The 14,161-nt window shown below is 41.3% G+C and overlaps 1 protein-coding gene across 2 annotated transcripts in view; it reads left to right on the top strand.

The window, feature by feature from the left end:
• Positions 1-14,161, top strand: part of SH3BP2 (SH3 domain binding protein 2) — a 64,106-nt gene that overhangs the window by 12,750 nt on the left and 37,195 nt on the right. For both annotated transcript variants that reach the window (XM_077815916.1, XM_077815915.1), the window contains exon 2: positions 12,165-12,222. The gene's annotated coding sequence lies outside the window, so the exon portion shown is untranslated. The remainder of the gene's footprint in view (positions 1-12,164; positions 12,223-14,161) is intronic.

Here is a 14,161-nt window from a genome sequence, read left to right as displayed (position 1 = left end):
GATGGGTGTGGAGCATGCTTTCAAAAGTCTTAAAAGAGCAACACTCCGATGTGGACCACCAAGAACGAAAATCACCAAGAACGAAAATCAACCTTCTGCTGGTGGCATCTGCCTCAGATGATGAAAATGAGCATGTGTCGGTCTGCACTGCTTTGGATTGTTATTGAGCAGAACCTGTCATCAGCATGGACGCATGTCCTCTGGCATGGTGGTTGAAGCATGAAGGGACACATGAATCTTTAGCGCATCTGGCACATAAATATCTTGGGATGCCGGCTACAACAGTGTTAGGAGCATGCATATTCTCACTTTCAAGTGACATTGGGGTTTGGTTCGACTAGGAAAAGGGGTGTGGTTCGAATAGGAAAAGAGGTCGAGCTCAGATTGTGCTTCACTGGTGTGGTAAATAATCCTGACCTAAACTTGACCATTTTCTCCAGGGTAGATTGAGAGTATCACCTCATCATACCATTTGTAGCTGGTTGAGTTCTAGCCTAGCTAAATGGACTGACAAAGTGCCACCCTACATTTATACTGGGGGGAAATGGTCGTGTTTAGGTCAGAAATAGCTAGCATATTAGCTAAACCCAACCTAAATGCAACCAATCTTTTTCATAGATTATAATGCGATAAGGCTAAGAACCAATCCCTATAGGACCCCACTAAAAATACCCACTAGATTTACAATTGCATTCTGTGACCTGTCATTTAGGCATTTAATGTGTACATACTGATTTTATATCATTCTAGTTTCTTAAAACAAAATGTCATTCAGTACCAAATCAAATGCCTTACAGAAATCTAAGCATCAGCGCTACTATCTTTATCAACCAAATTTTATAATCTCATAAAAAAAAAGCCAAATTAGTTTGATAGGGTCTATTTTCCATAAACCTTTGTTGACTGGCATTAATTATATTACCCTTCTTTAATTCTTTATTAATCAAGTCCCATCTCAGTTTTTCCATTATTTTGCCTGGGATTAATGTCAGGCTGACAATTCTATAATTACCTTGGTCATCCCTTTTACTCTTCTTAAATATTAGCACAACACTTGCTTTCTTCCCGTTTTCTGGAACTTCTCTAGCTTTCCACGACTGATTTGAAAATCATCATCAAGTGCATGTCTACATTGCAATAGAAGACCGATGGTTCAGATGTGGCTGGCCCAAGTCAGCTGACTTGGGCTCATGGGGCTTGGGCTGTGGTCTATAAAATTGTATTCATAGAGTCATAGAATATTAGGGTTGGAAGAGACCTCAGGAGGTCATCTAGTCCAGGCCCCTGCTCAAAGCAGGACCAACACCAACTAAATCATCCCGGCCAAGGCTTTGTCAACCCAGGCCTTAAAAACCTCTAAGGATGGAGATTCCACCACCTCCCTAGGAAACCCATTCCAGTGCTTCACCACCCTCCTAGTGAAATAGTGTTTCCTAATGTCCAACCTAGACCTCCCCCACTGCAACTTGAGACCACTGCTTCTTGTTCTTTCAAACTTGTAGAGTTTTGGGCTTGGGCTGGAGCCCAGACTATAAGACAGCACAAATTGAGAGGGTGTCAGAGCCCAGGCTCCAGCCTGAGGCTAAACATCTAAGCTTCAATTTCATAGCCCTAGAGCTCTAGCCTGAGTCAGCTGATCTGGGCTCTGAAACTCAGTGCTATGTTTTTTTATCATAGTGTAGGCATACCTTGACAACCCAGAGAGCTCCTTGGCTAGGGCTTGGCTTCTTGCATCTAAATTATCTGGACCTGCTGATTTTAAAAATGTCTATCTTTAGTAGCTGCTGCTAACAGCCTCCTGAGTTACTGTTGGGATGGAAAGTGTTTTGTTACCATGCTGTGACTATATTATCTGGCTTTCTCCCAAATACAGAACAGAAATATTTCTTGAACACTTCTGCATTATTGTTGACACTTCTACCACTTCCCTCTACTAACACCAACACCAGTTGTAGGATTTTTTTTGTTCCTAACATACTTTCAGAAAACTCATTATTGTCTAACGCTGCTGGCAGTACATTTCTACTTGTGTCCTTTTGCTTCCTTTACCAGTTTTCTACAATTACTAGTTTCTGATTTACATTCATTATTCTCAAGTTCCCCTTTCTTTTATTTCTTATATTTTTTTAAGAGACAAGATGGGTGAGGTAATATATTTTACTGGACCAGCTTCTGTTGGTGGAAGGTACAAGCTTTCAGACTTAAAGGCTTACACTACAGTTTAAGTTGACATAAATTGTCACTTGCAGGTGTGAATCTGAGCAACATAACTTATGCTGACTTAAGTGCTAGTGTAGACAACACTATATGGGCAGGAGAGCTCTGTGTAGAACGACTACACAGAGAGCTTACATTAGTGCAGCTGCACCATAAGCTCTCTAGTGCAGTGGTTCTTAACCTTTTCTGACTACTGTATCCGTTTCAGGAGTCTGAAGCCTGAGCCCTGGGGCTCAAGTCCGAGCCACTGCTGCCTAGGACTGAAGCATGTAACTTAGCTTTGCGGGGGGGGCCCGGGCAATTGCCCTGCTTGTCATCTCCTAACACTGGCCTTGCACTTGTGACCCCCCCCCAACCCATCCTGCGACACCCTCCCTCCCGCGGGGTCGTGACCCCCAGATTGAGAGAGACAGATCTAGATGAACTGATGTACCTCCTGGAAGACCTCTCTGTACCTCTGGTTGAAAACCTCTGTAGCCATAAGCCACAGAGTTTTTCTGATCTGGGGAAAGAAATCAGAATGAGTTAAGTACAAGTAAGGAAAGATAGTTAAGAATAAAGCATAAGGTGGTAGGAGGTCACTTAAGATAGTGTGGGCAAAAAGGGTTAGATTGTTATGCAAAAGGGGTTTGAAGTGGGCCATTAATGGTTAGCAAGCAGAGGTGGTGTGTGTTTCAGAATGTTGCAATGGGTCATGAAACCAGTGTCCCATTTAAATCCAGGGTTTTTAGTGTCTAGCAGTGTTATCAATTCAAATTCCTAGGCTCACCTTTTGAAGGTGTTGTGCAGGTTTCCTTTGCAAACAACACTGCAAACATATTTTTAAAAAAAAAATTGTGTGCTTTCACTTCTTTTCTAAGTCAGGTAGGCTTTTTTTAATCAGTGTGGCCTTTTTTCTCAATTGTGTGATTGCACCTTTTTAGGCAGCTAGTAAAATGTTCTTAAAAAGTTTCCAATTAGCATGCACATTATTCTCTTTAAATTTTTTCCCAACTGATTTGACTCATAATTGTATTCAGCTTTGTGAAATTGACCATTTTAAAGCACCAAGTATATAATTAAGACAAACCTCTGCTGTGCGATTTAGTGATTGGCCTTATAATAATGCATAGAGGCAGCCTTAACTCTAAACATCCTTACATTGGGGTGATTAATCATTCTCCATCTTCATGTTGTGTTAACATAAGATTTTGCATTTAATTTCCTTGTTTCTCTTTTTTCTTTTGCTTTAAAGAGAATCAAAATAACAAAGAGGAACATTTGGAAAAATATTTCACTGAGTACATTTGACTCTATTTTTATGTTTGATTTTCAACCAGCTGAAGGAGCCTTTGCCCCGGCGGGGTGGGAAATCTTTTTCTTCTGCCCTGAAATTCTCCTCCGGGTCCGCTGGTAGATGCAGCACTCCTTGCAGCAGCTTAGAGATTCTGCAGCAGATCTGAATAAATTAAAAAGTGTATGTTTGTTCATTTTCATATTTAATTTAACAATTAGTAGGTTTTTTATTTAATTGGATAGTAAATTGGTTGATTTTTACTCTTCCTCCATCCCAGAACTCTAGTGTGCTCCAGAATTTTGTACTTAAAACTCCCAACTGCTTGTAGAAGTTTTGCAGAGAAGGGGAAGAGAGAGAGAAAGGAGCTAAAAGTTTTGGCAGAGGAGACGTTTGGGACTTTTGGCTCCTTGGAAGGCATGGGGGGCAGTTTGGATATTGGGAACCAAGCAGGTGGTTGAGATTTTGGCACAGAAAAGGGAATGAGTCTCCTTTTTACCTCCCATTTGTGCAACAGCACAGAGTTGATTTTAAACTTGTGAAAGAGGCTTCGAACTCTTATTTTTTCCATTCCAGCAACTCTTGATAGCAATCAGTTGCCTAGTGCCCTACTGCTCCTGCACCCAACAGTGGTAGGTTAGTATATTGATTTGGCTGGATGTGTTTGTGCTAAAACAATGATCAATGAGAGAGTTAAAAATATATATAAAGATAACTTTGCCATTAGGATTCTGAGTTAATTATTCATTTATATGAATGGGGGCAGTTTGCCTTTCTCAGAGCTATTGTTTTAGGCTGGCTGCAAACTCAGGAAGACAACTATGTATTAGTTAATATTTATTTTGTTATATAGAAGATTTTCTGCACAACTAAAAGTGCTAGCAACATAAGTGTAAAGTGAATGCTTGGATTCTGGAGCACAACTTCTGTAGCAAGAAGTCGGTTTGGCAGATACATAACATTGCAAATTTTAAACTTGATTAGTATCGGAGTGCTTGAACGTAATGAGTGTTTATGGTTTGTGAGATTCTTCTAAAACATCTAAGAAGCTTAGATTATAATTCTTTCCTCTTATTTAAAGGTTAATGTGGAAAAATAACTTGAAAACTAAAATGTCTAGATAGGTTGCATTTAAATGTGAGGGAAGAAAGGAGGAAGGGAGTTGGAAACTGATTAGACAAAACTGAGATATTTTTAGTCTAGCAAAGTCTGCCTCCTCAGACCAAAAAATAGAGTAGCAGAGAGTGGTTTGGCATGAACCTTTGTTTCCCCTAACCTATTTTTAACTTCAGTTACTATACCAACAGAAACTAATCATCATCCTGGAAACAAATTAATCTTTTAATAACAAATGTTTGCATATTTTCCTTTCAAAACTATTTCTACTATCCCTTTTAAAATCAACCCTTTCCCACTCGTGACTGTTTAAATAGGCAGGATACGTCATAAATTCCCAGACTTTTGCTGAAATTTGTTACAAAATCATTAGGGGACAAATCTGCTCCTGGGTCGAGACATATAACTCTTCTTAACTTCAGTGAGAGCTGCTTACATGCATCTGAGGGCAGACGTTGGCCTTAAGAAATTACTTTATAACTTTGCAAAAAGAAAAGGAGTCCTTGTGGCTGTAGCTCACGAAAGCTCATGCTCAAATAAATTGGTGAGTCTCTAAGGTGCCACAAGTCCTCCTTTTCTTTTTGCGAATACAGACTAACACGGCTGTTACTTTATATCTTTGCAGCTAACCCTGCAGTGTGGCTCCTCTGAGGAAAATTTGGAAGGGTTAATCATTATTCTTGTGACAGTGCTGCTAGAAACTGAAAGAATTATTAACTTGACACATTGCTTAACAAATATATCTGTTAAACATTTGAGAAGTAATCCAGTCTTTTTGGACTGGGAGGAGTGTGTACAACCTGTTACTTCTCCATTGCTCTCCTGGTCACAGATTTGGTCTGTGTTACAGCGATAAGGGCTTGAGACCACCTCAGATAATTGCAGCTTTATAGCGCCTTTCATCCCCAAACACTTGGGTATGTCTTCATTGCAGTTAGCCCAGGGTCTTACTGGGTGTTGTCCCTAACCCACCTGCCATCCACACACAAACCTCTCACCCGAGTTTGGTAGTGCTTTCAACTGGGGCTAGCTCCCTTGACTTCAGGTTATTCACAGAAGTTCGAGTGGTGCTTTCATTTGGGCCGGTAACCTGTCCACTTTGCAGTGAGGATGCAGGCTAAAGTACTCAGTGCCATCCCACAATTCCCTCTACGTGCCCAGATGGATAGATGAGTTCTCCCACAATTCACTGGGAAAGAATTGTAACGTGGCTCAGCTTATTGCAGCACAAAGAACCTTGGGATATACCCCCAGAAGCCCACGCAGTGCCAGTGAGGACAAGTGACTCAAATGGGGCATGGCAAGGTGGCTGCTTACGCCCAGGTGCCAATTACCCAGACTACTCTTCAGTCAAGACATATTCTATGAAGACTGTCCCTCATTTGGAAACTTGGCTGACCGGAGTTAGGTACTTGGGTCTGCATATAGACAAACAAGTAAGTGACCTGGTTTGCAGAGGTGCTGAGCACCTGCAACTCCTAAGTGACTAATTAATCAACCAGACGTGAACATTTTTGAGCTCCTGTAATTCAGAAGTCACTGACTCACTCTCTAGTAAAGTCTCAGATAGGAATGTTTTCAAAGCATTGCAGACAGTTCTAGCAATGCAATTTTCTGGGTGGAATGGGATTTAGTCATCTAAATCAGCGGTTCTCAACCAGGGGTGAGCGTACCCCTGAGGTATGCAGAGGTCTTCCAGGGGTACATCAACTCATCTAGGTATTTGCCTAGTTTTACAACAGGCCACATAAAAAGCACTAGTGAAGTCAGTACAAACTAAAATTTAATGCAGACAAAATGAGAAAGTAAGCAATTTTTCAGTAATAGTGTGCTGTGACACTTCTATATTTTTGTCTGATTTTGTAAGCAAGAAGTTTTTTAAGTGAGGTGAAACTTGGGATACACAAGACAAATCAGGCTCCTGAAAGGGGTATAATATTCTGGAAAGGTTGACACCCACTGACCTAAACCTCTGCCTCATTCTTTGAGAATATGCCCCCTATGGCAGGCTGTTAAAGGGGCGGGTACACCAGCTGTTGTGGGATGCAGCAAACCTTTTCCAACCCCTGCTGCTGCAGATGTGGAAACTGGTCTTTGACAGGCTGTCCATCCCTAAATAATGTCTGACTGGGGACTTGTGTTGGGGATATAAGGAGAGCTTAGAGAATTCTTCTCCCCCTCGCCCCTCCTCCACATGTTACAGATGCTACAAAATTGTTTGAAATGGGCAGCAAACTAAAAGTTAGGGAAGTGTTAGACCTTTGAGAAACAGAAGCAGATTATCTAGATGAGGAGATGTAGCAACTAGTATAAGTAGCTATTTTATTTTAATGTTTGTGAAAGATGCTGGATTGTGTACCCTGGAACCATACTCTGGAGAGGTCAGAGAGAAGAGTTTGCTCTCATGGGCTGCTCCGTTGGTACTGCCAGCTAGGGAGGTCCTAGTGGGGAGCCAGCTATGGTCACTCAATTAGGGTGAACTGCAAAGAATCACCATAAAGCTGATGGATAGTCCAATACTTAGATTTACCACACCAGCACAAAACAGCTTCTTTATTACCTTACTGGTTACTCAGAAGTCCAAACAACACCGTTTCCTTAAAGTGATCCAGCCTCAGGCCTCCATCCAGGTACCCACGTCAAATATGATGAAGATTTCTGTAAATCTTATTTCTTCATTTAAAAGAAAATGTTTACCAATCTCAAAGGATCGGACAGATTACCTCCCAGGCTAATCAGTGTTTCAGATCCTACCCAAATACACGCTACAGCCAATTCTTATTAACTAAACTAAAATTTATTAAAACACAAAAGAGAGAGAGCATGGTTAAAAGATCAGTATACATAGAGACGTAAGTTCAATTCATTGAGATGCAGATTCATAGCAGAGCTGGTGAGCTTTGTAGCTGCAAAGAGTTCTCTCAGAAATAGTTCACAGATTATAGTCCAACGTCCAATATCACCTTCAGGGCGTACCAGCACAACTGGGACCTCAATCTTGCGACTCAAACTTCCCCTGATGAAGCTTAAGCAGATCTGAGATGACAGAATCAGGATCCAAGGATCTTTTATATAATTTCATGTCTTTTGACAAGTTGGGATTTCTTCGGGGAACAAAAGGTAATTGGGATGACTTTGAAGGAAGTACTTAGCTATACGAATTAACATAAGGCCATTTGCTTGTTCCTCCACCATTCACAGTACATTTCAAAGAGAGATGAATACCGAGATATCCCGTGTTTACAATTAATTTAAATGCTAGGCTATTCTTTTGGCCTCTGAATTATCAGAATACAGCACAGACAGGGACTGTTGATTACATTGTTGACCCTACTCATACAGATGTAAATACACAAAAACACAAACATCGTCTCCCCACATATCTTTTGAGGGTTATTTATTTTGCCGGATGTTTAACCCTTTCTAGCCATGCGTCACAGCTAGCAATTAGTGCTAGTATGCTTTGCTAATTATTTGCTTTACATTTTGTGTGTGTGTGTGTGTTGTAGGTGTTTGTTGGGAACTGGACTGAAAATCCAGTCTCACTTCATGTAGTCCAGAGTCTGTCTAGCTGTAGAAAGTACAAGGGAGTTAGATAAATATTTGATTTGTGGGTTTTGGAGGGAATCCTTTTGATACATCTGATAAGTAAACCACAGGACAGATGTAGCTGGCCTATCTGATACTCTCCAGTAGCTATAACTGCCCTTTTTTCAAATATCTATTGGAAGCCTTAGTGGAAATCTCTTACCTTGAAAACTGTTTCTTCAGAGAACATCTTCGTGATGTGGAAAATCCTTTTCCAGAACAAAGCTTCAAGTAAATCAGCTGCATGCCCACAGGGACAGGAACTCTCACCACTGCCCTCAGGCCACTGCTAAATGGCACAGCTGCTCTGCAGGTGCGCTTGCTCACTAAGCTTTAGCCCTAACCCTTCTGTGGGAGAAAATTGGGCCGTTAACTGGTGGATGTATGAACCTGCCCAGCTTCAACCGCCCTGCGCACTGAGGTGCAGGTAGCTTCCTGTGCTATTCTCTGACAAGTAAGGGATCTGCACCCCTTGTGTGGGCAGCTCCCCAGCACAATGAGAGTGCATCAGTTCTTGTCTCCTCTCCTAAAATAGAAAAGGAGTACTTGTGGCACCTTAGAGACTAACCAATTTATTTGAGCATAAGCTTTCGTGAGCTACAGCTCACTTCATCGGATGCTGTAGCTCACGAAAGTTTATGCTCAAATAAATTTGTTAGTCTCTGAGGAATCTCCTAAATAGCCTCTTCATTCCCTGATCAACCTAGTAGCTCTTTTCTGCACTTGTTCCAATTTGAATTCATCTTTCTTGAACTTCCATGAGCAGAACTGAACACAGTATTCCAAATGAAGTCTTACCACTTCCTTGTACAATGGCATTAATACTTCTCAATCTGTACTAGCAATGTACATTTGCTTTTTTCACAGCCTCCTTATGTTGGTAGTTCATGGTCCTCCTGTGATTGACCCCCACATCCAGGTCTGTCTCCTCTTCTGTCACTTCCAACTGAGGAGCTCCCAGCTTGTAGCAGAAATTGTTATTAGACCCTACGTGCATGACTTTGTACAATTTAGTTTTATCCCATTTCTGTCACTCCCAGTCTTCAAGATCATCCAGATCTTCCTGTTTAATATTCTGATCCTTGTCCGTATTGGTGATGCCTTCCAACTTGTACATCTGCAACAAGCCTGGATTTAAAAAAAAATGAAAATAATATATAATTCCCCAATTCGCTGTCAGATTTTAGTTCTAAAGTAGGTCAGATTAGGGCATGAACTACTTGACAGCAACTGTTTTAAGGTCAGTGTTGTATTACTTTTCTTATTTTTTATTATAGTATTTACCCTGTCCCTTCCAACTTCAGACTTAACTTTATCCCATCCAAATAAACTAAAACAGTTGCAATTATTAGCCTCGCTCATGTGAGATGGCTGTTTCCAAGGGAACTCTAATACACACTTGTGTTTTATTGATGTAAGTGACTTTTCTAAACAAATTCTGCTTTCATGCTCCCAGGCAGCCCACTAACTTCACAGGCATTGGCACAGGCTATAAGTGAGAATAGAATCTGGCCCTACTAAATTCTTAAACTGGTAAACTTAGTAGAGATCTTTCTCTCCACCCACACTTCTCTCTTTCTCATGTAATCCTTGGGGCACAATAAATGTACAATAAATGTCATGATTTACACTCCTTTCTGTTCTAATGAACCTTTGCATCAACTAAAGGGTTGAATTAGAATCCACTGTAAATAATTTTAGAGTATTGTCATGATCCATGAAGAATTATTTGCAAGATTAACAAAAGCAAGAAAAAGCAGGAATTACTTTGCAACTCCTGCAGTCTGCATGCCAACTGCCCATGCCCCTAGTTCGCTGGGGTGAACCAAGGCAGCTATAGAGCAGAGACAAAAGGGAACCATGATTGAGAGATGAAAAGGAAGAGCAATGAATTCATTTGGTTGCTTTCCAGTGTAACATTCTGAAAGTGGAAAGAAAAATGTCACTTCAGAGGGATGAGTTTTTACTGATTTTTTTCATTATATTGTGAAATCAAAACAAGTTATCTGGACTTGAAGTAAGTAGATTTCCCCTCCCACCGCCCGCCCCCCGTGAAAATAAGTGTTCAGGAGTGTGTGTGTGTGTGTGTAAAATATGTCTGTGTACACACACACACACCCATAAGAATCCATGGAGTTAATACTCAAATTAGTTAGGGAAGAGACATGTGGAAGATATGGGGCTGATCTTAATTTAATCCCTCTTTCTCTTTTGCTTGCATGTGAATAGAAATCATTCTTGTCCTCAAGGTTAGAATGCACTGGCAGCTGCTCACATCCAGCCCAAATCTGGTCCATAGTCTGGTCATGGCTTCCAAAAACAAGTATCTGTGCAAGACGAGCGATATCTGAGTATTTAAAATCATAACTCCAATAGTGTGCTTTTTTTTTTTTACACACCATGCTCTTGGTACTATGACAATTATAATTATGTACAAATTCAATCAGAAATACTGTGGTCAGATTTCATAAAGCTTTAAATTCATGTAAATATTTTTTCTGTTAAATGTAATCAAATGTGTGCTGCTGTATTGTACATGGAATGTCTATCCTATCTGGAGAGGGGCCTGCATTACTAATCCTGAATTTTTTTTAAATACATCTTTAGCTTCAAAGGAATAGGTCTGTGTTGTGCTAATACTCGCACTCGGAGCACAGTACTGTTCACGAGGGGATTTTAACACCCCCCCCCCAAAAAAAAAAAAAAAAAGAAAAGAGCCCCACTTCCCACCTAGGACTTCCTAACTCTAAAATAAGCTGCAGTGTCATTGAAAGATCTCCCCTGATTGATCCCTTAGTATTCAAGCAATGGTAAATGCATTTTTATAAATCATACAGTAAAGCAAACTAGTTTCACAAAACTATAACTGTTTGCAGAGTTATTTTAAATCAGAGGGGAAAATAGTAGCTTCCTCACCTGCAAAAATCCCATTTATTGCTGTCCCGTATAGTGGAATCCCTTTCAACCAAGTATTTCATCTGAAGGTAAATAAAAACCCAGTATCCCAAACTTAAGCAAAGAAACACATGGAGGAGGTAGAGGCTGCCAGGCTCTGCTGTTGACATTCTTAAGCACAGTCTGCTGGTGACTCTTCTGTCTCTCCTCTTAAACACCCAGCAGCACCTTATCCCTATGGAACATAGTAGTGCTCTGTCTTTAAACCTAACTTTAACTCTGACTTTTCCAGATACTTTTGTGTCCACCATGCCCCCTCCTCTTCCCATCCTCCAAGAAGTAGTATAGTAATTATTTGCTTTGAAGCATTGGCTAGAAGCCTTAGTCATGGACCAGGACCCAGATTTGCTAAAGCACTGTACTAACACGCAACAAAAAGACAGTTTGTGCCCCCAAAAGCTTATAGTGTAAGTATTGTGGTATATTATTTATAACCAGATTACTACAGTACCAAGCTCCTTCCTAGATTAAGATTAGCCCATTCTGTAAAGTCTTTTTTGGTGGTTTGAGTGGCAGTGTGGTCCAGTGGTTTGGGTACGTGGCTGGATGGTCAGGAAACCTGGGTTTTGTTTCTGGCTCTGCCACTGACCTGCTCTGTGGGAAAAGCACTTCCTTTCTGTGCATCAGTTTCCTCTCCCACCCTTTATCCTGTCTGTTTAGATTAGAAACTCTTTGTAACTGGTCGTCCCTTCCCTAATGTGGCTGCACATTGCCTAGCCCCGTTGGGGCCTCGTCTAGGCAGTACTGTAATATAGAAAATAACACGCAGAAGTAGATACTGGTTTATTTTTAAGTCACCTGTTCCTAGTTAAAGTTTCCAAATCTGAAGTCTAATCTCTATACTGTAGCTTTGCTGCATCTCTGTTCGGAGAGCAGCACTGTCCAATGCTGTGCAGCAGAAAATTTACAATGGAAGATGATCTTTGTTATTTTTTTGTCTTTAAATTGTATCACACGATATTTTTTTTTTTTTGTAAGCAGAATTTAAAAAAATGTCTTTCATTTTCTCTCTCAGGGTCTGACAGAAGTTGAGCTTCCTCCTTGGTGCTGGGTGCAGCAATCTGCCTGCAGAGGTAAAACTTGATATATAAAGTAGTACCAGTATCCACCAGGAGAGGGGCTAATTTCCACCTCCTGTATATCAGAGACAGGATCATATGCTTCCTAGTGGGGACGGGGGAAGGAGAGAGTGGCTCACTAGGTTTATTTAGCATCTAGTTAAATACAGTAACTCCTCACTTAACATTGTAGTTATGTTCCTGAAAAAGTGACTTTATGCGAAACGACGTTAAGCAAATCCAATTTCCCCATAAGAATTAATGTAAATAGGAGGGGGTTAGGTTCCAGGGAAATTTTTTTCACCGGACAAAAGACATTATATACATATACAGTATAAGTTTTAAACAATTTTAAACTAACAGTTTAATATTGTACACAGCAATGAATGATTGTAAAGCTTGGTTGAGGTGGTGGGGTAAGAGGGTGGGATATTTCCCCAGGAATGCCTTGCTGCTAAATGATGAACTAGCACTTGGCTGAGCCCGCAAGGGTTAATACGCTGTTGTTAATGTTGCCTCACACTCTACAAGGCAGCATGGACTGAGGCAGGAAGGAGGAAACACAATAGATGCAGGGCAGTAGCTGCAAACAGTTCCCTACAAAAACAACATGGTGAGCCCACGCTATCCAGCTGGAGCACAACACTCCCTCCTCTTGACAGCACATGCACGGCTGCACAGGTGCTGACTTTCCAAAGTGCTGTGGGTGGGGGTTGCGCGCATGAGTGAGAGAGAGAGATGTGAATTGCCCCTTTAAGTACACTGACCTGCACTTCAAGTACGTTGCCCTTTTAAACAGATCAGCCAGTTCAGACAGGAAGCGACAGCTTCCAGCAAGCTCCCTCCTTTCTGTCCCTGAGCCCTGTCCCCCTCCTCCGCTTTGTGGAGACGGGGTATGGAGCAGGGGGACATCCTGACATCAGCACCCCTCTCCCCCCTCCCCCAGCAAGCAGGAAGCTCCCGGGAGCGACTCCAAGGCAGAGGGCGGGTCAGGAGCTGCACGGCAGTGGGGGAAGGGACAGCTGAACTGCGGCTGTGCAGCTGCCGAGCCACAGACCTTACAGGGAATTTAGGGGAGTAGATGCGGGGGGGCTACCGCCACCCCCCTGCCCCTTTCTAATCCCCACAAGGAGGGGCTGTTCTTCCACAGAATCCTGCAAGCAGTGGACAAAGTAGACAGCTACCAAACAATGTTATATGGGAGCATTGTGCAATTTTAAACAAGCTTGTTCCCTAATAGATTAGCAACGTAACAACAAAACAACATTAACCAGGACAACATTAAGTGAGGAGAAAGAACAGGAGTACTTGTGGCACCTTAGAGACTAACATTTATTTGAGCATAAGCTTTCGTGAGCTACAGGTCACTTCATCACGAAAGCTTATGCTCAAATAGATTTGTTAGTCTCTAAGGTGCCACAAGTCCTCCTTTTCTTTTTGCAGATACAGACTAACACGGCTGCTACTCTGAAACCTGTTAAGTGAGGAGTTACTGTCTTTGTTTGGAACAATAACAGTATTTATAAACTTTCTCATTGCAGCTGTTTGCTGGTAGATATTTGAAAAGATGTTATTGATGGGCTTTCTTTTTTTTTAAATGTCATACTCTAGGGATCTTCTTTTAAATGATTTTTATTCAGTGTCTTTTCTACTCAGTTATTTTTTATGTTTTTGAAAGAACAATAGACAAAACTGCAACATCCCAGATTTCCTTAAAATGGAAACTAATGAAACCCTGTTCCCATGTCCTGCATGTTCTCCTGATCAGGCCCAGGGCTACTGCTGCACGTTTTTTGCTTGAAGTTTGTACTAGAGAGATTTTCAATGAGGGATGTGTGCACATGCTTCCTGCTTCCAAAATGCCTTAGCATCAGGAACAGCCAGAAAATAGTAAACACAAAAGTAAGCATGGATCCCACAGTGTTTCGGTTTCTTTGCAATTTTTGCTGCACTC

This window comes from Eretmochelys imbricata, chromosome 4 (genome assembly GCF_965152235.1).
Source record: "Eretmochelys imbricata isolate rEreImb1 chromosome 4, rEreImb1.hap1, whole genome shotgun sequence".
Taxonomy (NCBI): Eukaryota; Metazoa; Chordata; order Testudines; family Cheloniidae; genus Eretmochelys; species Eretmochelys imbricata.
This window is presented reverse-complemented; position numbering and strand designations above follow the sequence as displayed.